This window comes from Eretmochelys imbricata, chromosome 11, assembly GCF_965152235.1.
Source record: "Eretmochelys imbricata isolate rEreImb1 chromosome 11, rEreImb1.hap1, whole genome shotgun sequence".
In the NCBI taxonomy this organism is placed as follows: Eukaryota; Metazoa; Chordata; order Testudines; family Cheloniidae; genus Eretmochelys; species Eretmochelys imbricata.
In genome coordinates, this window is record NC_135582.1 from 26,836,375 (window position 1) to 26,862,074 (window position 25,700).

At 39.4% G+C, this 25,700-nt stretch overlaps 1 protein-coding gene across 1 annotated transcript in view; it reads left to right on the plus strand.

Annotated features, from left to right (window-relative positions):
* The window catches only part of LYPD6 (LY6/PLAUR domain containing 6), a 66,735-nt gene that overhangs the window by 5,689 nt on the left and 35,346 nt on the right, over positions 1-25,700 (plus strand). The window lies entirely within an intron of this gene.

The window sequence follows — 25,700 nt, forward strand, 5'->3', positions numbered from 1 at the left end:
TCAGATGTCCTAGGTAAGTAACCTTATTCATTTTATTATGTGTTTACTTTGTTGTATCTAATACATTATTTCTTATGATTAATATGGAAGAGCTGAGGTTTTCATTTGTATGCAGCAGATATACAAATAAGTAAATGGTGTTATTTCATTATGAGCCACGTAGCACCACGAGCCTTTTAAATACTTTGCTGTGTCTACATGCTGGAGGAACATACAGTGAACTGTCTTTTTGTTCAGTGATTGTACAGTGCTTAGCACAATGGGGTACTGGTCCGTGACTAGGGCTCCTAGGTGCTACAGTTACACAACTAATAACAACAATAGCCCTCTCTTGTACTGAAGTCACCATTTCCCATTGGAGAACTTCACAATAAGCAAAGGTTCCTTATAACTGGTGTTGCAATTTGTGCTTTGTAGGGCTTTGAAACTATACAAGATTAACATCCTGCTTCACTATGAGTATCTGAATTCACTGAAATAGCATTTTTGGTATTAATATTTATTTCTATTACAATACAGCTCAGATGCCTCAGTAAGAGTTTACAATCTGCTGAATTGTAATACTTGAAATATTAAGCAGTAGCCTTGGATTTATCTAAGGTATGGATATAAACTTTCTAGCTTACTGCTCCATCAGCAGCATTTCAAAATAAACACAAGTCAACTCCCATTAAATTAAATGATCCCATTAAATTAAATGGGACTTTGCACTGAAGTAATTGGAAGGGATATAGGTCAATTATAAATAAATGTCATATTTTCACTTTTCCTCTTTCATATGCATCCAAGCTTCACAGAAACCATTCTGCATTATATTTTAAATTCCAGGGATCAAATTCTGCCCTCTCCTATACCCTCCTCAACCTGTTGTCTTGAATAGATTTAGATGAAGGGTAAGTCTTGTCAGAATTTGGTGACAGGCATTTAATTAGTCTGTCTACTACTACTCTTTTATTATTATTCATATACTAGCTAACAGTAGTACAAAGGAAAAATGTCATAAAGAACAGTTGTATTGCATGCATTTTACCGATTGGCTGCCGTGGATGTTGGATGGGCCCTCCTATTCTGAATTTATTTGATTGGGAAAATGCTGGCAGCATAAAGGTGAAGTATTTCCAAAGCAGACAATTTATAAAATTACATGGGTTTTGTTCTGACAATGGCATTTCTGAACTAAGATGTGTAATTAATCACTGTGCAAAAGAAGACAAATATGTGAACTGATTAACAAATGGAAAGTTTCAAATCTGGAAACCTTCTTTACTGCACTGAAGTGAAAAGTAAGATTCTTGAAATCTAAGGGTCATGTAAACTCTGAATTGTCCTGGCTTTTTGCATTCAGAGGAGAACAAGGCTGGATTCCCACGATCTTTCCTACTTTGTTTGCTAGGTTTGGTTATTGGTGCTTGCAGTACTGTAAGGACAGTTTAAAATTTTTCCTTTTTCTAATTAAACTAAACTTGCACGCTCCAGTCTTGTTGTTTAGCCTCTGAATTAGAACTTGTAAAATATGCCCCTTGGTCATGTTAAAATATTTATGATGTTTTTTTCTTGGATACTAGCATATTGATAACTTTTTAGTGCTTGTTCTCTTCCAGCATTACATATTCCTCATTTACTGCTTCAAAGCAGTTCATTGGAAATTGTTGCACTGACATACCACAATTTGAATGTCTTATTTTCCAATAATAAATAGTTCATACTGTAATTCTGGCTCAAACTCTGTGTGGTTTGTGTCTTGCCCAGTGGAGGATAAGGTGAAGTCTGTGAGGCTCGGGGCAGTTGGAGGGGTCAGTAAATACACATCCAGTTACAACGTTAGGGTCTTTATTTGGAAATACTGCGTCTTTGCATTTGACTTTTGGAACTTTGGATAATGGCCTCCATAGAGCTTTCAGTCACCTGAAAATGAGCTTGTGTGGGGGGAAAAAAATGAAATACTTTTTGTATAAATCCAAATTTTGACACTTTTCTTCCTAAAATTATATCAGATTTATGCCTGAATTAAAGGAATTAATTTCAGTTTAAACCTAGTTATTGGAAGTATTACAAGTGGAATTGCACCCGTATACTATTTTACTGTAGATCAGATATTTGTGTTTTCTTCGTTTTGGCAAATTTTAAATATAAGAATGTGTACAATTTGCATCCTAAAATAGCACTCACATGAACAGAAGTGACCAGCTTGGGTCTTTAAAACTTTTGAAATCTTTGTAATTTTAATTTTACAGTATGTCAGCACATTTGGTAGACCACCTGGCTCCATTGAAGTTAATGCCAAAACTCCTATTGACTTCAGTGGATATGGGATTTCACCCTATAATCCCAAACAGTTTGGACCAGTGGTCCTCAACGCGGTGCCCGCAGGTGCCGTGGCGCCTGCCAGGGCATTTATGTGCGCCCACTGTCAGGGCCGGCACCAAGGAACGAAGAAGAGAGGAGTGCAGCGCATCCGCCTCAGAATGTGATACAACATAATTATATTTTCGACGTGGGGCAATTATGAATGAAACAATGCAGCTATTTGACACACCTGATGATATGGTATTTTAAAATTTGCTTAAGTGCTTCGAGCTTCTGATAGTTCTATAAATCTAAATAAACAAGTAAAACTAAAATAATTGTATGTTTCTGTTTTTCTTAAACAATACAAATGAGGAGGGGAAGGTGGTTTTGACATAAGAATGAATGGAATTTCAGGTCTAGCTATTACTAAAATCCACACATCTCTATAGTGCTATGCCTCGTTATATATTGTAATTTAAAACTGATATGTGGTGAATATTTAAATACATGTGCTGTCAAAAGAGATGTTTAACAGACTTCATAATCTGTGGAGGTTCCATAAGGCAGCAAAAACATGCTTTATATTACCTGTTTTGATTCGTTTCTTAATTTTATGGTGAGTTCTGAAGTAGTTATGATATGAGGGGAAAATTTCAAAAGCATTAATAAATGTTTGTGGCCTTAAATATTTAGTAAAGAGAAGATATTTTCCTTAGATGTTTTTTTGTTAACATAGCCTTCAGAATTAAACAATGGCCAGTGAACCAAAGAATTAATGTAAAAAGTAGCTTGCCTATTTAAAGTCTTTATTTATTGTCAGCATGTATGACTTATTTCATAGAAATCTCTCTTTGTTTAGCACAATAAGTGTTCATAGTGTTTTCCAGACCACTAAAAAACTTGGGCCAAATTTCAGTGCTGGGGTAAACTGGTGCCAGTCTAAATCCATACATGAATTTAGAGTACCTTAGAGACTAACCAATTTATTTGAGCATGAGCTTTCGTGAGCATCGGATGCATCCGATGAAGTGAGCTGTAGCTCACGAAAGCTCATGCTCAAATAAATTGGTTAGTCTCTAAGGTGCCACAAGTACTCCTTTTCTTTTTGCGAATACAGACTAACATGGCTGTTACTCTGAAACCTGAATTTAGAGTGGCATAATAAGCTTACACCACTGGTGAATTTGGCTATGCTCGCCATCCCAAGGAGTTTACAGTTATTGGTGGGATTATTCTTGGTTGTAAACAATGTATTATGTCTTTGCAGGACTAGTGGTCTAAAAGTTAAATCAAAGGCACAACAGAATTGACACTGGACAATGTTGGGTGAGGAGAAGCAAAGCCGAGTGCTATGGAGAGCTTAGTTCTCCTGTGTAGGCTAGATTGTAAATGTTATTTAAATCCCATATTTCATGCTGGTTACTTTTGAATTGCTTTATATATATATAAACTAAATAACATTATTCGATGGATAATCATTGCAATGCTTCACAGGGAAAGTACACAGGGATTTGAATGGGAAGAGGGTGGATGTTTTGAAAAAAAGAAAACTACAGTGTGTTTTGAGGAAGGCTATGCTTTATGTCAGCTTCATTTTAATTATATCGGGCTCTGTTCAATGATACGTAAGAATTTGTTTGGGTTTTTTTTCCATTCTTTTTTCAATCGACTGGCCTTTATAGCTTTTAAAATTCTTTAAAAGTAGCTTTGTCAACATTAGAAAAGCTGCAGTGTAATTATGGCAGCTTTCCTTGCCGTTAAATTCTTTTTAATTACATGTTTAGCCTGCCTATGCCAAACTGCTTAATCCTATCAAATATACTGTAGTGCATATTTGTTTATACTGTTTTTAAGATGCCAGTTTTAGATTTTCTTACTCCTGACTGGGTCTTTCCCAAAAAATAAGAGGTTTGTAATGTCATCCTTAGCCTGCCAATGTCTGTTGTATAATGGCCATCAGTAATTATAGATGTTGAACTTCTTCTCAGGGCTAGTGTACACCAATGCAGCTGCACCACTGTAGCACGTTTGGTGAAGACACGCTATGCTGACAGGAGAGCGTCTCTCACCAACATAGCACGGTTCGGACACTGCTTTAAGTTGATGTAACTTGCGTCGCTCATGGGGGTAGCTTTTTCACACCCCCGAGCGACGTAAGTTACATTGACTTAAGTGGAAGTGCAGACGTGATTGCACAAGAATCTCAGTTTTTATAAAAAGAACAGGAATGCTTGTGGCACCTTAGAGACTAACAAATTTATTAGAGCATGAGCTTTCGTGGGCTACAGCCCACTTCATCGGATGCATAGAATGGAACATATAGTAAGAAGATATATATATACACACACACAGTGAAGGTGGAAGTTGCCATATGAACTGTAAGAGGCTAATTAATTAAGTTTTTCTATATGATTGTCTAGCCCTCTGTGAAGAAAAGCTTGAAAATGTCCATCATAAAGGACAAAAGCCTGAAGGCAAATAAAAAATAATCCAAAATTTTGCACTGTTTAAAACCTCATGATTTTGTGGGACCTGACTTATGGGTTCTGAATGCATGTGGCTTGCAATACTGCTGTTCTTTTCAGTGTTGATATTTTTGTTTACTTTTTGTTGTGAGGTTTTATTTGGTGAAGTTTATTATTTATCACGGAGGCCTTCATTAGTATGTACCTTACATAGAAAAATACAGTGAATCCTGTTTCAAAGACCACCTGCCTTGAGACCACCCCAAGTATACTGTAGCATTTTACCAAGCTAATTTAACTATTAAGTGACTATATTTCCGATGTCACCAGAGACAACCTAGAATTGGTCATAGATATAGAAGAATCCTATTTAGTAGACGCGGGTAGTCAATTATTTTTTGTCAAGGTCCAAATTTTTTGGTCAAGGTCCAGACTCCAGAGAAACATTTTTATAGCAATAATAGCAATAATGATAATAATAAGTAAATAAAAAGATTTCATGGTCTGGAGTTGACTCGTGATCTCCCTGAAGTAGACCATCTGAACTCTTTGGACTTTGGTGTCCATAAGACTCACGCTGTATTTGCATTCAATTTGTGCCTGGTTTTATGTTGAAAAACCAGGCAACAGTTAAACACAATGTGTCTGTTTAGATAGTTAGTTAGTTTTTCATTAGTTTGAGACTGTGACTTGAGTCTAAATATGACATTGCAAATCTTGAACTTCTTGAGGAGCAACAAGAGACCCAATATATTCTCTATTCTTATCCCATACAGCTATATGTTACAGGCCGCAGTCAGTCCTTGTTCCAATGGGAATTTTATTCAATGACCAAGAAGCCAATATGGCTCAATAATAACTTAGGCTCAGATTCTGATACTTTTACTTACTATGTGTAGCAACTTACTCCCATTTACTTCAGGGGAATTATTCATCACTATTTTTATTTTATTGAGCTGGCTGGAAAATGCAACATTTTGTGAGGAAAAAGTCCTTCAAAATTTTTTGACTGAAAACCGCTGAAAACAGGGGGAACAAGTTGGAAAATATACTTTACTTTTTTTTTCCGGTTGTAAAACAGCAAATAAGTGTGAAAAGTGTTCTTTTCTCCTTTCAGACACTTCTTTTCCACTGTGGGTAAAAAGGGGAAGAAGGAAGGACAAAATGGAGAGAATGGAAAATGATATTTTTGATCCAAAAACTGAAAAGAAATGACAGTTTAAGTTGAAATGAGCATCTTATTTTGATATGAAATCTTTATTTCAAATTTTCCAGTTGGAAAAACTGAACATTTTTGTTGAAATCAACATTTTCTCACAGAAAAAATTGATTTCAATGAAAGCATATTTTTTTTATGGGAAAGGGTTTTTCTTTTTTCTTTTTGGTCAAAATGTTTTGACCAATTCTATTTTATTGCTAATTATTATGTATTAGTACTTATATTAATAATATATTCATGTTGAATATTTCAGTTTATAAAGTTTAACCATATTTTATAAACATACAAAGAGGTGAGATCCTGCCTTCTTCATTTAACCAAGATATTTATTGACTTCCATGGCAGATTGTTGAGAAAGAACTGCAGGCCCTAGTTTGCAATGTGAGTGCTCACAATGATTTAAACTTTGAGTGCCTGTATCAAATCTTGATCCATTTGTATTCATAATTGACATTGTTATTTGAGCACTTAATTGTTGCCTGCTTAGAATGGTGGAGAGTTTTGGCTTTTGTAGTTCCAAGACACAATTTTCTAAGGTTTATCTCAGACCTCCTGTTTCTGTGTGACAGTAAAATCACCACACACATTCTTTTTCATTGCTGCTTGCTGTGGTGATCATATTTCCTTGGAGCTGTTTCTTTGAACACTTGTTGATTTATGCTGCCATAAATATGCTTATGGAGGGTGAAAGTGTGATTGTTTTAGCAAAAATAAAACCTTCCAGTGTGTTAGCATTTAAACCAGGGACCATGTGGTATGTACAAAAGTCACACTTCAAACGTTTCTACTGCTTTGAAAGTTTTGTCAGGTGGAGAGATACTACCTATTCATGGAATGGGGAATTTCTGGAACTGGGTTAAAATAATAATAAAAAGAACTGCTTTAAGTGTGACCTGTCTGTACACTTTAAAATGGTAATAAAGATAACTATATGGCCATGTGCAATTTAAAAAAAAGTGGTAAAAAGAACTAAGATTAACAGAATGGGTGAATAAAACTCTGAGATTCCATCAGGCTTCCTCTCTGGCATGTTTACATCTGTGGCCATTAAAACCTTATGGGCTTTAATAGAAGCAAGTCTGTAATGGTATACCTGCCATTCTTCATTACCATGGTGTGCCACTGGGTGATACGGTAATCCAGGCATTTTATTTATGGCTTCTGATTTACAGCACTTCTCTAGTACAGCAATATGTAGTTGTCCTGCACTTCTGAAGCTGTGTTTATTGCAAACCGTTTGTGACAGGGTCAACAACCCTATTTAGATGTACAAAAACTCCACGTTTTTTAATGGCAAGGCTGCTGGTGGCTGAGACCACAGCCTATCATGCAGCCCAATATTATCCCATTGTTTTCTTGTATTCCAGTGTTGGTCTGTCTGTTGTCTCTTGTCTTACATTTGTACTGTAAGCTCTTTGGAGTGGGAACTATCTTTTTGTTCTGTGTTTGTTCTTCACTTAGCACAATGGGGTCCTGGTCCACAACTGGGGTTCCTAGCGCTATAACAGTATAAATTATAACAGTGTTATTTTAAGAACAAACAGATAATTTCATTACAGTGGTTCAGAATTAGGAACAGCTTACAATAAAACTCACAAGGACCTTTGGATAATATTGGCTAGATAATTGAGCAGAGGATGGTGCTGGGCTTGTATCATTTGACCTCTGAGATTTAGATCCCTGTGGCAGAGTGGTTGGTTTGGGGGAGGGGATGGGGGAGAAGAGCAGAAATGGAGTGATCTTACAGTACTGGAAGTGATATGCTTTTTTACTGAAGTGAATACTTTCTTCTAACAACGAGAGAGAGAAGATTAAGAGGCTAACCCGTTCGTGATACCACTTGTGGTGCAAGACAGGATATGTGACTGGAAAGCCTCACCCTTGGTGTTTAGAAGCTTAAATGAAAGAAGAGGTAAACAACACAAGTTCTTTCCCCCACCCGGAGGAATTTGGTATCGGAGGGCAACAAAAATGATTAGGGGGCTGGGGCATATGACTTATGAGGAGAGGCTGAGGGAACTGGGCTTATTTAGTCTGCAGAAGAGAAGAGTGAGGGGGGATTTGAAAGCAGCCTTCAACTGCCTGAAGGGGGGGTTCCAAAGAGGATGGAGTTAGGCTGTTCTCAGTGGTAGCAGATGACAGAACAAGGAACAATGGTCTCAAGTTGCAGTGGGGGAGGTCTAGGTTGGATATTAGGAAAAACTTTTTCACTAGGAGGGTGGTGAAGCACTGGAATGGGTTCCCTAGGGAGGTGGTGGAATCTCTATCCTTAGAGGTTTTTAAGACCCAGCTTGACAAAGCCCTGACAGGGATGATTTAGTTGGGGTTGGTCCTGCTTTGAGCAGGGGGTTGGACTAGATGACCTCCTGAGGTCTCTTCGAACCCTAATCTTCGATGATTCTATGATTAATTTTTTTACCATTTCTAATAATGCAATATGTGTGTGAATATATTTTCTAGCTAGTTTTGAAAATGTCTTTTACTGTATTAATTGGGATTGCGTGGACTAAGCAGGAATAGGGCTTGATCAGAACTGCAGTGCCTGGCAAATGCCCAGAGCTTTGTAAATTAATGAGCTCAAGATGATTACTACAGGTTTTGGTACTTGGTACTTTATGCACCAAATTGCTTTAATTGCAGGGGATATAGTGGTATTTGCTATCGTCTTTTATTCATACGCTATGAAGCATATGAATATGAGACTTTAAGAACTGTACCTGGCAGTCAAAAGAAACCTTAATTATCAAGAATCCAAGGGCAGGACCCAATCCAGTCACTAATTTCAATGAATGGGAATTTTACCATTGATTTAAATGACAGCTGGATCAGCATTATAATTTTTCTATTAATAATGTGCTCCTACCATCGGGGGAATCTCAATTCTGGTGCTGAATATAGTTTTGCTTACATTTAGCAAGTTTTCATGTATGATATGTTTTGATCTGCTAAGTTATTAGAAGACATTCTGTATTCATGTGAAAGCATTTTAGACTTACATGTGCTTTTATTTTTAATGAAAAATAAGCATCTGTCTAGAGTAGGAATGGCAGATCGTACAAACCTATTTGTACACGTATGTACTGTAGGGTGGATGTTTAGAATAATGGCACCACACAAGTGGTCAGAAATAGCACCATTCTGTGTGTCCAGGAATATTGTCAAATCACAAAATTCTAATGCTTTTCAAAGCAGCTATTAGCCTCCAAGAAAAAGATACATTTTACCCCAAAATTATCTGTAAAGTGATCAAAATAACATGAGCATTTAAAAAAAGGTGATGCTCAAAAATTCTAATTAATAGAGCCCTGCGTAGATACAAAAGTTATATCTGCATCCGATCTGTAATCTGCAAAAATAGTCCGTGGATATAAAGTGGATATCCACAGATTTGCAGGGCTGTACTTATTAACTTCCCCTCGTTTCCCACATTCTGAAAGAACTCCACTAGCTCCATATTCATTCCATTTGGTGGTTCTTGTTTTTAGTACCCTCCATGGACTGTCTCCAACCTACCACATGTATCCTTTTCTTACTCAGTCTCTCCTCCCTTCCCTGCTCCCTCTGCTATCACTAGCTTCCACACAATTTTCCCACACTTGGTAGGAGCATTCACCTCTATGGCTCCTTCCATCTGGACCCCAGTCTTTATGTAGCTCTCTACCTCATTGACATCCCATTACATTTTCAGGTAATTATTGAAACCGTTATCTTGTCACCCTTTTAGTTTCTCTCCTTTCTTTTTGATTGTCTCTTTGTAACTGTCTTTAGCATTATAAAACATTTTTGGACGCAGCTTGTCTGAAAGATGCTATACAAAATGAAGCTGCATCTTATTATTATCTTATTATAATGACATTTTACCTGGTGAGGGGCAAGGTAAGGAATAAGAATACTGTTACAGCCATTCTGATTATAGAAACCTTCTTGCTTCTTTTGACTGACAACAATCTGTTGAGGCTATTTCAGAAAAATAGGGATAAATAATACCTAGCTCTGATTATAGCGCTTTTCATCAGTAGAGCTCAAATGCCGTTACAAAGAAGGTCAGTATCATCACCCCTGTTTTACAGATGGGGAAACTGAGGCATGGAGGTGAAATTACTTGCCCAAGGTTACCAGCACCAGTGGTAGATACTGGAATAGTACTCGGGTCTCATGAGTCCCAAGTCCAAGCTATCCACCAGGACACACTGTCTCCCAACTACAATACAGTTTGTTTCTATTAAGATCAAGCATACCATTTAGAGAGGCCTCAGTCCAACTAAGAACTTTAACACTTGTACATTGTCCCACTGTGGTTAAGCATATGCTTATGTATTTGTTGGATCAGGGATTTACTGTATCACTCCTTTGTCAGTAGAAAGGATGGTCTCTTGGGTAAGGCCCAGAGCTGGTAGCCAGGAAATCTGAGACTTATTCTCACCCGTGAATTACAGCTATTGTTTTTTTGTGTGTGTGGCCTGTAGTGAGTTCAGCATTGCTGTCCATATACTGTAATTTGAGAATACTTTGCATATCACAGGGTTGAGCTCTGGGGACATCAGGGCAGACTGGTGGTGGGAGTAGATAATAACTTAAATAATTTCTCCTCATTTAAAAAGGGTAACACTGACATTCTGCTAGCTTTTTTCATTGGGGTTGCAGTTTACAGTATGTCTTCAAAGACTATGTAATGTGATCTGAATTTCGAAAATTATCCATTAGGCAAAAAAAACCCCCAAATTCGAGTGGGCAGAATCTCATTATTCCGAGGTCTGTCTGTGTCTGTCTTCATCCAGTATAATATTGTAATGATATGCAGTGTCCTGCATTAGATTTGTGTGCTATGTCAGTACAGTGTGAAAGTTGCTAGTATGATAAGATAGTAATTTTGTATTAAATTAGACACTTGTAAATTTCTATTGCTCTCAAGGGCCAACTTTTAAATAAACTGCTCTTTTGTTTCCAATTTAGAGCAGGAAGCGCATTATGCCTTCATTTAATATTGCAGCTCAAACTGGCAGAGTATTAGAACTTTAACTTCAGTTGATAGATGATGTCCTATCTGGCATAGCAACATGACTTGAGGCTTTATAGAAACCAAATCTTCCAAATAATTCATTTAAAATTAAATATAAATATCTAATTAATTTTAGGGAATATTAACCTTTATTTAAAATTGTTAGTATCAGATCATGAGTCTTAATACAAAATGGTTAATAGGTCACATTTTTCCTTTGGTCTTTTCCATCTATAGATCAAGGATAAAATTTTCAAATGTGTCTAAGTGACATAGGAGCCTAAGGCTTTGTCTACATTTAACAGCTTTGCCAGTTTAACTGTACCGGTATAGATAAACTGGGAAACCCCTACTTGTGTAGATGCCGTTATATCAGTGTTTTATAATGATATAGTTTATACTGGTTTGGGGAACTGGCATAAGTTATACTGGTAAGTACTTCAATACCAGTGTAACTGCATCTGCATTAGGGCTTTTACTGGAATAGCTCTGTTGGTGAAAATCACACCCTTAACCAACATGGCTATGCTGTGAAAAGTTTTAAGTGTAGACCAAGCCTAAGTCTCATTTTCAGAAGTGACTTAGGCATTGAGCCACAAAGGGATATAGGCACCTACACCCAAAATTTAGATCCTCAAAACCCCTATTCAGCTGTCACTGGTTAAACCCTATAGGTGCCCAGGTTTCTGACAGTATGCAGGCACAAAGCCACCTAGGTCCTGACGCTGGCAAGCTCCTCTGCATCTAAGCCCTGGCAGGAATCCCAAAGTAGGCGTTTCCCTGCCTATCGCTCACTTGTGGGCCCTGTCTGGTAGGTATGTCCCACCCCACTCCTCAGCATTCCCTACTAGCTAGTTTAGATAGCTCCTTGCTCAGCCTGCTGGCTTCTGTGAATCATATTCTTAGGCAATTGAGGGTTTGTCTACACTACAGAAAGCCCACCCCCCGCAGTAGTGAGTCTCAGAGCCCAGCTCTCCCAGTGCATTGTATAGAGACTCTCAGCACTTAACTCAGGGCTGCGGATTCCCCTTTGTGGATCTAGCTCATAGTCTCCTATGTACTGAAGTCATTTTTTAAAATTGGGACTCAGGCTCCTATGGCACTTAAGTGCTTTTGAAAATTTTCTCCTTTAAGCACTTTTGAAAATTATACTTCACCTGTTTCCTTCTTTATGGTAGTTTTTTTGCCTGTGTGTGCTCTAGTGGGCAATGCTCTGTCATGGATCATGGGACTTGTTACAATATCTAAATCTGATGTTTACACATTTCCCTGGAGAGTGTTTGTGTGTTTTTGTTTTTTTTAATAAATAAATGGCAAGGTGAGAGGCAGGAAAATGTTGCACTGGTAGGTCAAAAAACATGCAGACGTAGCCTGAGTTACAGCTGCTGCTCTTCTGTCATAAAGTTGGCCATTTGTGTTCCAAAAACAGAAAGAAATGGGGTTAGAGACCCCGCTAGAGATTTCTCAAATGAAGACTTTTCTTGAATGGTAAAGGGAATGTAAAGTTTTGATTTTTACAGTGGGTTAATCTGGACAGAAACCCGCAGTTCAGAGGTCAGACATGTACTGCTTCTCTGATTCATTCCTTTTATTACCTGAAGAAAATAAAGGAAAGCTCAGATTTGTATACCAGTGGTGCATAAGGGTGTTAAATCTTCCTCCATTTGAGATGATACATGCAAACCTTGGGCTAGATTCTGCACACTGGGACCTTTCCTGCCCTTTTAATATTCTGCCTAATTTCTCACACATCTGTTTTTATCCTGAGCAACCATTTGCAATTCTTATTCTCTTTTACTTGTTTTCATTTCTTTGAAGCAAAAGACATTAAAGAGAATGCCTGGTAAATGCCTATTCTAGATGAACCAGTTTAGGTGTATGTTTTTTCCATCCTCTTTCTTGTAAATAGCGCAATAGGAGGAAATGCAGGCATGTGATCAATCACTTAAACAGCTGCACTGAAACTTACCCTCTAATTAATTGCTGAAACTTTTAACGCTGCTGCCTAACTTAGTAAGGAGTTCAAAAAGATAAGGTTCCTCTCACTCTCAAACACTGTAACTACATATCTTAACCTACCACATATTTGCAGCTATATTTTTCTTTAGGTTAAATTGAAGAGAACTCCAGATCCAGACATGCTGTGTGTACTCTGTGGGTGAAATTACCCGTGTAGAGGGACTGAACAAGGCCCTATGCACTTCTTAAGCTGCACTTAAAGTGTGGTTTTTCTCTGAAAAGTGACTGTGTAAAAAGGCCACCTTTTTATTCAACACATCTTCTCCCTATGTATAGTTTGATTCTTGATTGATTATACTGATTTTTAGTGATTTCCATCCCCCTTCCTGTTAGCACTGCACAGCCAACACGATGCTGACAGAATGAGCTAAGTTCTGTTCAGGTTAATGCATCATCAACAGAACAGAATCTTAAAACTGACTTTATCTTTTCTAAATGTGATAGTGTTCTGTATGTTCCATTCAATGCATCTGATGAAGTGGGCTGTAGCCCACAAAAGCTTATGTTCTTATAAATTTGTTAGTCTCTAAGGTGCCACAAGTACTCCTGGGTTTTTTTGCGGATACAGACTAACATGGCTGCTACTCTGAAACCTTATGTTTATGTAAGGGAAAGACAGGGTCATAAGAATCCATTCAGAAATTGCATGTAAATTGAGAGGAGTCTAAAAACAAGCTAAGCTCCATAAATATGAATTTACATGGTAAGCTACCATAAATATTGGGGTAAGAATTCTGTGTGCAAATCTCTTGGACACTAGGTATTCTGAAACTCCAGCATCCCTTGTAAGGAGAATCACATTGTGGTTCACTTCATTACTCAGTCTTTGTAGGAAGAAATGCTGCTGCTCTGCAGTGGAGGAACACAGTTAGGGCCTTTATTGTACTTTATATGTAGCCGGTAAAGCACCAGAATGTAAGGTAGAACAGGAGGAGTGGAATCTACAAGCAGCATCTTCTCCTGGGTCATTCTGGAGGTTTTTTTTTGTGTGTGTTTTAGAGGTAAACAAGACATTTACATGGGACCAAACCCTGCAAAGACTGCCCTTGTGAAATCTGCCAAATGTTTTTCCTGTTCCTGTTAGTGAATATTGATTAAAGTTTCATGGCTGCTGTATTTTCTTTAGATGGCATACTTAATTTTGTTAACGCTGTGTATCAAATGCATATTCAAGAAGGCAGTATGTCAGTTACTATACATATTCAAAGGTTCTCGAGTCACGTGACAATGTACATTTTTGCAAAGTGGTTCATGGATTCATAGGTTTGTAAAGCTAGAAGAGACCATATAATCAGGGAGTCTGACCTCCTGCATAGGACCAGAGACTCCTGCATCAAACTCATAACTTCTGGTTGAGCAAAAGCATATATTTTAGAAAGACAGCCAATCTTGATGTAAAGATTAGGAGAATGGGAGCATGTACAAAGGTAGGTGTACGCCTACACCTTTTAAGTACATCTTGTTGGCCCTGCGTAATAAGTAGCACTGATGCTAGCTTTATTTGTGATTCAGTATTGTAAATTGAACCAACCAATGGAGAAAGGTCAGAGTGAAAAGAATTATAGAATCGTAGGACTGGAAGGGACCTCGAGAGGTCATCTAGTCCAGTGCCCCGCACTCATGGCAGCACTAAGTATTATTTAGACCCCCCCCCCGAGAGGTGTTTGTCTAACCTGCTCTGAAAAACCTCCAAAGATGGAGATTCCACAACCTCCCTAGGCAATTTATTCCAGTGCTTAACCAGCCTGACAATTAGGAAGCTTTTCCTAATGTCCAACCTAAACTGGCCTTGCTGCAATTTAAGTCTATTACTTCTTGTCCTATCCTCAGAGGTTAAGGAGAACAATTTTTCTCCTTCTTCCTTGTAACAACCTTTTATGTCCTTGAACACTGTTATCATGTTCCCCCTTTCTCCAGACTAAACAAACTTAATTTTTTCAATCTTCCCTCATAGATCATGTTTTCTAGGCCTTTTGTTGTTCTTCTCTGGACTTTCTCCAAATTGTCCATATCTTTCCTGAAATGTGGCGCCCAGACCTGGACACAATACTGTATTGAGGCCTACTCAGCGTGGAGTAGTGCAGAAGAATTATTTTTTGTGTCTTGCTTACAACACTCCTGCTAATAGATCCCAGAATGACGTTTGGTTTTTTTGCAACAGCGTTACACTGTTGACTAATATTTAGCCAGCGATCCACTATGATACCCAGATCCCTTTCCATAGTACTCTTTCCTAAGCAGTCCTTTCCCATTTTATATATGTGCAAATGATTGTTCCTTCCTAAGTGGAGTATTTTGCTTTTGTGCCTTATTGAATTTCATCCTGTTTACTTCAGACCATTTCTCCAGTTTGTCCAGATCATTTTTAATTTTAATTCTATCGTCCAAAGCACTTGCAACCCAGGTTGGTATTATCCACAAACTTTATAAGTGTACTCTCTATGCCATTATCAAAATAATTGGTAAAGATATTGAACAGACCTAGACCCAGAACTGGCCCCTGCGGGACCCCACTCGATATGCCCTTCCAGCTTGCCTGTGAACCACTGATAACTGCTGTCTGTGAACGTTTTTCAACCCATTTATGCACCCACCTTACAGTAGCTCCATCTAGGTTGTATTTCCCTAGTTTGTTTATGACAAGGTCATATGAGACAAAAGCCTTACTAAAATCAAGATATACCACATCTACTGCTTTCCCCACTATCCACAAGGCTTGTTATCCTGTCAAAGAAAGCTATTAGGTTGGTTTGACATGATTTATTCTTGAGAAATCCATGCTGATTGTTACTTATCACCTTATTATCTTCTGGGTGTTTGCAAATTGATTGCTTAATTATTTTCTCCATTATCTTTCTGGATATTGAAGCTCACATTGTTGAGGTAGGTTCCCTAAATAAAAAATAAAAGAAAAATTACAATATTAAATAATGTAATATAATATTAAAAGAAAAACCTCACAAATCATGTGGAAAACCTAGATAATAAAGGGCGAGTTTCTGCCCTCACTCTAATTTAAATCTGGAGTAACTCCAGAGAAGCCAATTGAATTGGAATTACAGCAGCATAAGCTAGGGCAGATTTTTGTTCCCATGGTAATAAAAGGACCCTGACAATATTCTCAGTTAAGTTATACAAGAAAATCTATTTGAAAAGCCTGTTGGAATGCTCTTAGGAGAGCAATCCATGTTCAATTCAGTTCAAGCCAACTGAAAAAAACAGACAATAACAAAACTTTCACTGTACTTTAACCAAGGTTTGTACTTGGGATCAGTGCTGATGTCTGCACTGCAGAGCATGAACAGAGTGTGAACAAACACGGCACTGGGATTCAAAAACAGAACATAATTCTTTTACGCTGTACGCTGGGAATGGCTTCAGTACTCAACAGTCTGGGATGTGACACTGAGCCACATAGAGTGGAGTCACTTTCAGCCTATTTCAGAATATTGTGTCTTTCAATATTGTAAATGGTAAATAATGATATAAAATGTATTTATTGTGTTACATGCCAATATTTCCCATGCCAATATTGCCCCCAAACTAGTCTCTTCCATTCCTCTCTGTTGCTGCTTTCATCTGCTTTATGGTGAGACTGTTTTGCCCCCCCTGCTAAGGGTTCTTCTTAAGGTTTCTCTTTGACTCCCCCTTTCCTCAGACCAAATATATACATATATAAATATATAAAATATTACAGGTCAAATCCTAGGAGATACTGAGCACTCAGGATTCTGACTGACTTTAAGGGTAGTTGCAAGTGCTTTCACTTCTGATTTCCCCAATTACAGCGCAGAATTAATTGTTCAGCAGTGTTTTATATTTGAATGTTCTTTTCACTGCATATGGGAAAAGATACCTACTTTGGATTCAATGGTCAGACAAGAAGTATGCAGATGATTTCTCAAGGGTCAAGCACAGAGCTCATTTGGCTGTTGGCAACAAATAGATTTAATGCAAGGTTACTGCCCATTTCTGAGGGTGAGACCTAGTAAGTTGAAAAAGTCTTGTGGTCTTTGTTGCTTCTACTAGTATGTGACAGGATGTACTCATCCCACACTGGACAGGGAAGGATTAATCCCGCATTGTGGGCTGAGGAAGCCACGCCCCCTTGCCCCTTCTCGGCAGGCTCCAACTGGAGCACCAGTATAAAAGGGAGCAGCTCAGCTCAGTCATGGCTGACAGCCGAGGAGAGAGGACACACGTTCTTGGCTCCTGTGCGGGAGCTGCTGAAGCCCCCGATTGCAGAAGCCAGACCCACCGAGATGCAGGCTGATACCCGGCTACCTGAGAATGCTTGCGGGAGAGGGGAGCCGCAGAGAACTGCACAGGCTGAGGAACCTGGAGACCACGGAGATGCCTGGGCCTCCGCATCGGGAGACAGAGTAGGAAGTAGCCCAGGGGGACTATGCATTGATCCGGTTGTAGAACTGAGCAATATGTCTGCATGTTTCAATAGGATCCCTGACTACTCAGTGACGTGTAGACTCACTGCTGACAGGGCCCTCGGTGGGACCTGGTGGAGTAGGGAGGGCCCACGTCCTCCTACCCCAGCCACCATCCCCTCCTGGTGGTGGCCTATCGCCCCTACAGCCATCAAACCTCACCTATGTTGACTCTGGCCAGTAGGTCGCATGGCCCTACAAGAGAAGACATCTGTATTGGCTCTGACTGTTAAGCCATGCAGCCCTGCATGAAAGTGCAACCATACTGATTCTGGCAACTAGACCACGTAGCCCTGCGAGGGATGGGAGCCATATTGACTCAGACCGGTAGGTCAGACTGCCCTGAGGCCAAGGGCAGGCAGGTGGACTTAGCCACAGGGCTGTGATGCCCTTGTCCAGCCCCAAGATGGGGTTGGTGTGTACTCCCCCTGTGACACAATACTTAATTCATTTCTTCTTCAAAGCACTTTGTAGACATTAAATGAGGAATCATGATCCTCATTTTGCGGATGGGGAGCTAATGACATGCACAAAGGCACTTATGTGCTAGAATCAGGACTAGAATTCAGGAGTTCCTAGCTCTTAGTCAGTGCCCAGACTGCGCCTCTCTCTGCATAACAGTTGGCTATGCTGTGCACTGGTCTCTAGCCTAGCTCATACTTTTATGCATGTCAGGGTCAGAACGCAGAGCCTGACTTACACTCCAGTTTTACACTGGTGTAACAGATAAATCAGACCCAAATTCTTCAGTTGGGCCTCAGCAGAGCACCCTGACCTCTTTATAAACATTTGGCAGAGATCCTAAACTACCCGCACAGGAAAAGTCTTAGAGTTTTATTGGCTTATTTAATTCTACATAATAAAGTGCATTATATCAAAATTGAATTATTTCTGCCAGTCTTAGCACAGGGATACTGTCCAGTTGCTGACTCAAAGCTGTATGATTATTTCTCAGTTATGGAAATCCCTGAACTCTGACTAAATGAAGGTGCCTGATTTGCATAATGGCGGTATGATTATTTATCTGACTACAAATCACTCTGCTCTGATTGACTCCTGCCCTTACAACTCCCGAACTCCAAGATCTTCTGCAAAAAATAAGTAACTTTTAAAAAAGATTTAATTATGCATATATTTGAAGCTCCCCATCCTTCTCCTTCCTCAGCTTTCAGTGCTCGTGGGTGGGAGTCAAGTACTGCTTCCCCTGATCCCTTCAGCTTTTAAGTAATTGAATAAAAAATGACTCTGTTGGCAATTGGTGGGGGGGTGTGTGTGTGTGCGCGCATATGTATTTAGCAGGGGGAGGAAGGAAAGATAGATCAAGTGGAAAGAAGAGGAAGTGGAGCTTTAAAAATTCTTCTTATAAGTAAGGCACATAGATGGCATGATGTGCTTTGCTGAATGAATGAAGACTGATTCTAGAAGAGCTTCCAATTTAAGGTCCTTATCTAGAGTAGTGAAGATTGCAGAACCAGGCACTTGTTAAAATGAAAACAATGGGTGGAGATAATGCATGGAGGGAACCAGGGAAGGGTAGAAAAAGAATGCAGACATCACGATCACACTGTCATTTTGCACCTAAATCTAGTAAGTTTTAATGTTTAGTGTCAGCTCTTTGTTCCAAAAAGTTCTCATTTTCCATAGCCCCATATTGTGCTGTGAGTTTCTAAGCAGAATTCCTCACTGGGATAACTAAAACCTGGTAGCACAATATGGCTCATCCTCTGGAACTAGTTTATTCAGCTACTAATGCAGCATGGCATTTTCTTTGGCTCAGAATTTCTGAACAGAATGTTACTTGTGACAGTTCTGGGCCATTCTTCCAATTGGTTGTTTGAATGGTATTCCTGAATTCTGAATACACCTAGTGTTGACTTCTTTTATTACGTTGACTTCAGTGGGAGATCTCTTTCTGGGGAGTTTGCAGAAATAGGCCCCAACATTATATTGTAAATTTCTTGAAATGTTTCCCCGAGTATGGCAGTCACATCTTGAAAGAAATGATCTATTTGTTATACTTTCTAGTATCCAGTGTTACCAAATAATTCTTTTTGCTATCTGTTTTTGGTTTGCTCCATAATGTGTCTCCCCTTCCGCTCAGGGTTTAAACAGCTGTTAAATTTTAAGCTGTTTTTTACATGATCTTTTGTATTGTATGGTATGTTTGAGATTATAGTGTTTTACTCTGTGCTAATGAAAGAGGGATCAAACATTCCTTCCAGCATTTTGATTCAATTAGTACCAAAGATGAAGTAATAATTAAGTGTGTAGCCTGTTTGGTAGTAAATAAATGGTGATAGAATTTCAGGTTTGTGAAATTAAATTAATCTTTATAAATAGGAATGTGTAGGTTTGCTAAAGGCTGGTCTGGCTACTATTCAATCCCCCCTCCCCCAAAAAAGTTTTTGTTATACTGTATTGTTAATCTTAAAATAATTATTTTTTTCAGTTCAATAATCATGTCTTTATTATATTTAATATTCTTGGAGACACGTTCATTTTCAGTAAGCTTGCAGTAGCCCTTAGGCTGTTTTAACTGTCCCCATCTTCTTGGATATGATGTAATTGTGCGGAAGGTCATCTTAAATTATTTTTCGAATTCGTTAGCTAGACTGAGATCCAGAACAGTCCTTTGGGAAGCCATTTAAAATTCCTCTTATTAAAATATGGTCTGAAGCATCCTTCTGAGGTTGTTAGGATTTCTGTTTCTTTTAGTTCACTAGGTAGTGTACAAATTGTACTAAATTTGCTAAATTTTAATAAGTTTAGAATATTTTCTTCTAGGCTGATAAATATTGCTTTTAGGTCAGGGATTCTGTGATGGGGCATACAAACCCAGCACTGGGTCAGAAGGTGTTAAAGGCCAGTATTGGGCCCAGGTAGTCCTGCCTCTCCCACCCCGCACAGCATGCCCCAACTGGAGAAGGGGTTGAAAAGGGAGCAACGCAGCTCAGAAGGGAGACGGCTGGGGAGGAGGACAGACCTACCCTGAAGGCTCTTAGCAAGGGTGCCGGAGAAGCATCCCTGAGGGAAGTGAGACAGTTTGGTTACCTTTCCTTTTTCTTTTTATCTTATCTGGGATTGAAAGCGGGGAAAGAAAAGCAATTACTGTGCCTGGTTCCTGATCATGTAAAATTATATAGTTCTATCCGGAGTCACCGGATGGCACTGTCACACATAGTCACACAAGTTTTTCTTAGTTGCAATCACGGAGTGTGATTGCAACTCACGTAGGCACATCTGAGTTAGGTGGCTCAGGTACCAGAGTGGTGAAGCTGCAGCAGCGTGCAAGTAATGACCCAGGCTTCCGGGCGCAGTCCTGCTGAAACCCATGCTGCTTCAGTGCCTGCACTAGCTAGAATAAAGCTAGCTTGGGTATGTCTACATGAGCTGCAGTCACATACATGACTGTAGATTAGACGTATCCCAAGTGTGAGCAATGTACAGTCACTGAAGAAATGCTGTGTTGTTAGTTTTGTGATGGAGTTTCTCATGAGGAAGCTGTGCCAAACAGCAAGAGTTTACTCTCCCTTAATCTCCATCATAAGAGTCAATTCTTGGGGCAGTGTTGCTTTCTGGGAACTTGGCATTGTTGTTTGGGCTGAGATCCCTGAAAGAAGGGATTGTGTGCATGCCATTTGTGGTCAATTCTGATCAAGGACTGGGTGTATGCAATGTAAATAAAATAAGTTACACTGCAGGCTTGTCTGCACCAGAGGTTTAATCCATAGTAACTCGAGTTAGGTTGGTGTGAAAATGCCTGCGTACACACCACATTTGTTAATTAGAGCACAGTAACTCCACATTTACTATGACCTCTGGAGTCCCTTGCAAAGTGTATTATGTTTGATGCCTCTATTGAGTTAGTGCAGAATATTGTTCGTGTGCTGCCGCACGTTATTTTGGCGGTCCTCCAAATGCTCTCCTACACTACTTTGTGGGTGTCTGTTACTGATCTGTTTGTTTACCTGAGAACCTTACACTGCTCTGGTGTCAGGTTGACCTGACGTTCCCTTCCCCATTTAAAAACTGCCCCTGGATTCAGATATATTGACGTTGCTGCGATATTGCTCCAGAAGCCCTACAGCATGCCTCGAGCAACCAGTTAGAACCGTGCGTGCTGAGATCCTGGATCTCCTTGCCATCTGCGGAGTGAAGAATTGATCTGAATCCAAATCCGTCCTGAAGTTTGATGCGAGTCAGTTTAATGGTTTTTTTCCCCTATCAGTTCACTCTGCTGTAACTCAACTATCCTCTGTGCAATCTGAATTCAGAAGAGCCAAAAGATTCTGGTGTGGCAGGAGTTATAGCAAGGATGACTTTGGTGCTGTGTTTTGATTATGCTTGGTGTACTAGACAATAAGCAGCCTGTACATAATGCACTTAATGTTTATTCATTGCCTATTCATTATAAATGGTATAATTCCCCAAAACAATCACTTTCCAATATCTGGCAACAGCATGTCCAGCAGCTTGGACTATGGAGTGCATTGATTAAAATACAGTTGAGCATCAGAACTCCTGTTGGTAGCTGGAGACAGGTCCTCAGGCTTTCTCATTCAATTTGTCATCGTGGATTGTGGCCAGTATACAGAAGCATAAGTCAGCAAGTGACATGCGAAGAGATACCTGGGGCACTACATCTTCTGCTTCTGGGTTCTGCCTCGGTCTGCCTTGGTCTTTACGCAGTTAAAGAGAGATTTCCTTGGGGAATACTAGTCTTTGCAGTATGCAAGCTCATAGCTTGACCCAGTCTGTAAAGTGTATATTTTTATTTTCTCAAAGCAAGCTTTCCATTTCCAAGAGCTTATTCTGCAGTATATATTAGTAATGAATATATCCGCTATGGACATCACAGCAAAATGATCAGGTGATGACTATTGCAGAGAGGTTTTGTGCAATAATGATAGTCTGGTTTTAGTAGGAAGCTCTGACCGTGTAGCTGTTCCGTTTTGCTCAATAGCGTATGCTTGGGTGCCGTGTAAAATACTCACAGCAGTGATCTAGCTTAAAGGAATGTCAGCTGAAGCACATTCTCTTATGCTTCCAGCGTAAATACTTTGGAATGAAGAACAACTCATCAAATCTTGCTAAAGATGGCTAGTTGTGAGGAGGTTGTTTCATAGCTTTCCATTACAGTGATTATAATTTTTTTCCCATAGCCCCAGGGCTGTATTAGTGAAAATGAATGATTCTTGGGGCATGTCTGTACTACATCTGGGAGCGAGCCTCCTACAGGGTTATGCTGGCAGGGCTCATGCTCGTGCTCTAAAAATAGCTCTGTAGATGCGGTGGCTCAGCCTGGGACTTGAGCTCACGAGCCCACTCCCCCCATCTCAGGCTTTACAGCCTGAGCTGCAACATGTGCACACCTATTTTTAGTGTGCTAGCACAAGTCTGCGGACTTGGGCTGGGAGGCTGACCCCCCACCCCAATGCAGTACAGGTGTACCCTTGAGTTGTTTTTTCAGGAAAGAAAGGTGCCAAGTCATCAGATAGGAAATTGAGCTTCGTGAGGAAACTGTTCAGCAAAAATTGAAATTCTGGATAAGACAGTTTTTTTTTATGTTTTTTTCCTGAAAAGCTGTTGAAATTATAAGTGCACTAACTAGTGGTGTTTACTCATTCCATTAACTGGACACCTGAAACACTACTGACAGTCAGTTATCATTTGGGCTGTCTTCGATCATTTAAATATTAAGAATATAGCTCTTCTAATGTTTCGAGATTTTAATTTAATAAGACTTTAAAATCTGATGGCGAGACAGCATTAGGACAATACATTTTATACAGAGCTCTATTGGAGACGTATTTGGATTTGAACTTTCAAGAGCATATAACAGATATACTATATTACATTAGATGAAGCCTCCACCCTTAAGATATTATGGAAAATATTACTAATTATAATATTACTAATTATGGAAAATATTAAAAACAGATTTCTTCCCAGGGTCTATTAATGCTTTGAAATGCAAAGAAAAGAGTGTTAATGGTTAAGCATTTTAAGGGAAAGGTCTAAATTTACTTTTACCAGCTCTGAGGCTGATAGGTGGGTGCCCGAATGACAGGGCTCTGGGCTGTTCCCATGTGGGTTTTTCTCAGTCTCTCCTGTTAAATCTGCATTGGGCCAAAGAAAAGTGAGAATGATGCTACCCAGTGGTTAGGGCACTCACCTGAGAGTATGTTTAAATTCCTTCTCTGCATCAGGCAGGGGGAACTGGACCAGCATCTCCCACATCCTGCGTGAGTGCTGTAACCACTGGGCTAAGGTTATAATGGAATTCTCCCCCACACTCCATCCATTTTGTATGGCGTTAAATGTTTGCTGCTGCCATTCTTGAAAGAAATGGCTTAGTTGTCTGATTCTAGGAGAGGGTTCCTGGTTTAGGCACCCAACACTTGGGATCTAAACGTCACAAGAGGGGACACACCCCTGACATCTGCTATTGACATCTGCTATTGGCTAGCTTAGACTACTCCTTGCCTAGAATGCAGGCTCTGGTGACAGTCTCTCCCTACATGCCTAACTCGGAGTGGGGACTCAACAGGGGGCCTAAGTACCTAAAAGTTATGCGTTGCAATTGTGAGTGTTGCGATGCCTACGTCCATTTGTGGATTTGGGTCTGACTCCTTATGTAGACATGGACAAGTCACATGATCTCTCTTTTCCGAAGTCTTCCTGTCTGCGAAATGGGGATCAGTTACCTACTCCACAAGGCTGTTGTGAGGCTCAATATGTTGTTTGTAAATAGTTATGTAGGTGTCTACATTTTTAACTGAAGTTAATAAATTATATTTGCACTGGTATGAATACTTAGCTGCCTGCATCAACATGTCTTAACCTGAATTACACCAGTATGTCAGTGTCTTTTTGGAAACTACCACATGCAGATACATTTGATGTTCTGTCCCTAATACTGAATATCCCTTCATTTCGCGTCTTGACTGTATTTGTAGAATGGTCAACAACAGGACTTTTATTCAGGAATTGAAAAATATAAATTCACATGAACTTGGAATGAACTAAAGTGAAACTGAGAATTTCCATAGACTGATTTATATGTTGCTCAAGAGTCAGGACAACAACGCCTAGTGTTTCATTAACTACTACATACCCATGTTAAACTGCCGTGGAAAAACACGTGACAGTGTTGAATGTATTGGAAAAGCATGTGAATTCATTGATATCTTTACTGGCACAAACAAATAATCGTAGTAATAGATTTAGGCCATTAAAAGTCAATGGCAAAACACAGATTGCTTTCAGCTGGAGTAGGATCAAGCCTAGATTGAATTTATGTAACCAGCACCAACTGGAATCACAAGCCCATATTTTCAGGGGATTATATCATAGCTTTTTCAAAAAGTTGCTTTGGGCTGAAATGTATCTGGAAAGGTACTTTAATTACTCTTTATCTAGCATTTCAGGTGTAGATGGTGCTGTACCAGTGGATGTAACAGTGAATATTACTCACAGTGGGTACCATTGGCAGCAGTGAGGAGGAGCAGCACTGCTGGCTGCCCCACTGCGCACTCAGGTCTAGTCCTGACAGTCTTCCATCATGACAAAACATGGGGGCCAAATCTGAATGAGTGGCATTGCACCCTGGTGCACAGGGGTCACAGAGCCAAACCTGAAGGACTTCCAGTCTAAAGGCACAAACAGTACTATATGGAACAGAACGAAGACAGACCCATGTATGGTCATGATAGTCAGAACACTTCTTTTTAAATAGCTTTGTTACACTCGTGGACGGACACCTGAGGTTATCTTGTATGTAACGGATAACTCCAGTTGCAGTCGTGGTCCTATTGAGGTCACACAATGTTTTTCACAAGTCAGTTTCGTTACTGTTTGTCAGATTATTTTGAGATTTCTTTTGTACTCCTTTTGTAACACAAAAAATAACTTGCTTGAAGGTTGAACCTTGAATCTTGTATAGCTCATGCAATATCCACTTGAGCTGAAAAGAAAACTAAAATGTTGCATGACACTTATCCATAAAACTAGTACTGTATCTTGGAGAGATTTTCTGGGAAGAAAAAAAGTTTTATTTAGCAAATCAGATGCTACTGGTACAAAAGCTGTATTCAAACATTCCATGAAAATTTCCAGGCATTGATACATTAGATCTTTTGAGCAACCATGAGTGTAATTACAACAACGTATTTCTATAGCACCTTTTGTAAACCTTGCCACTCTTTACAAAATTACAGTCTATGTATAATAGGAGAGGGACCATTTTGTCCTTTAGTGAAATGCAA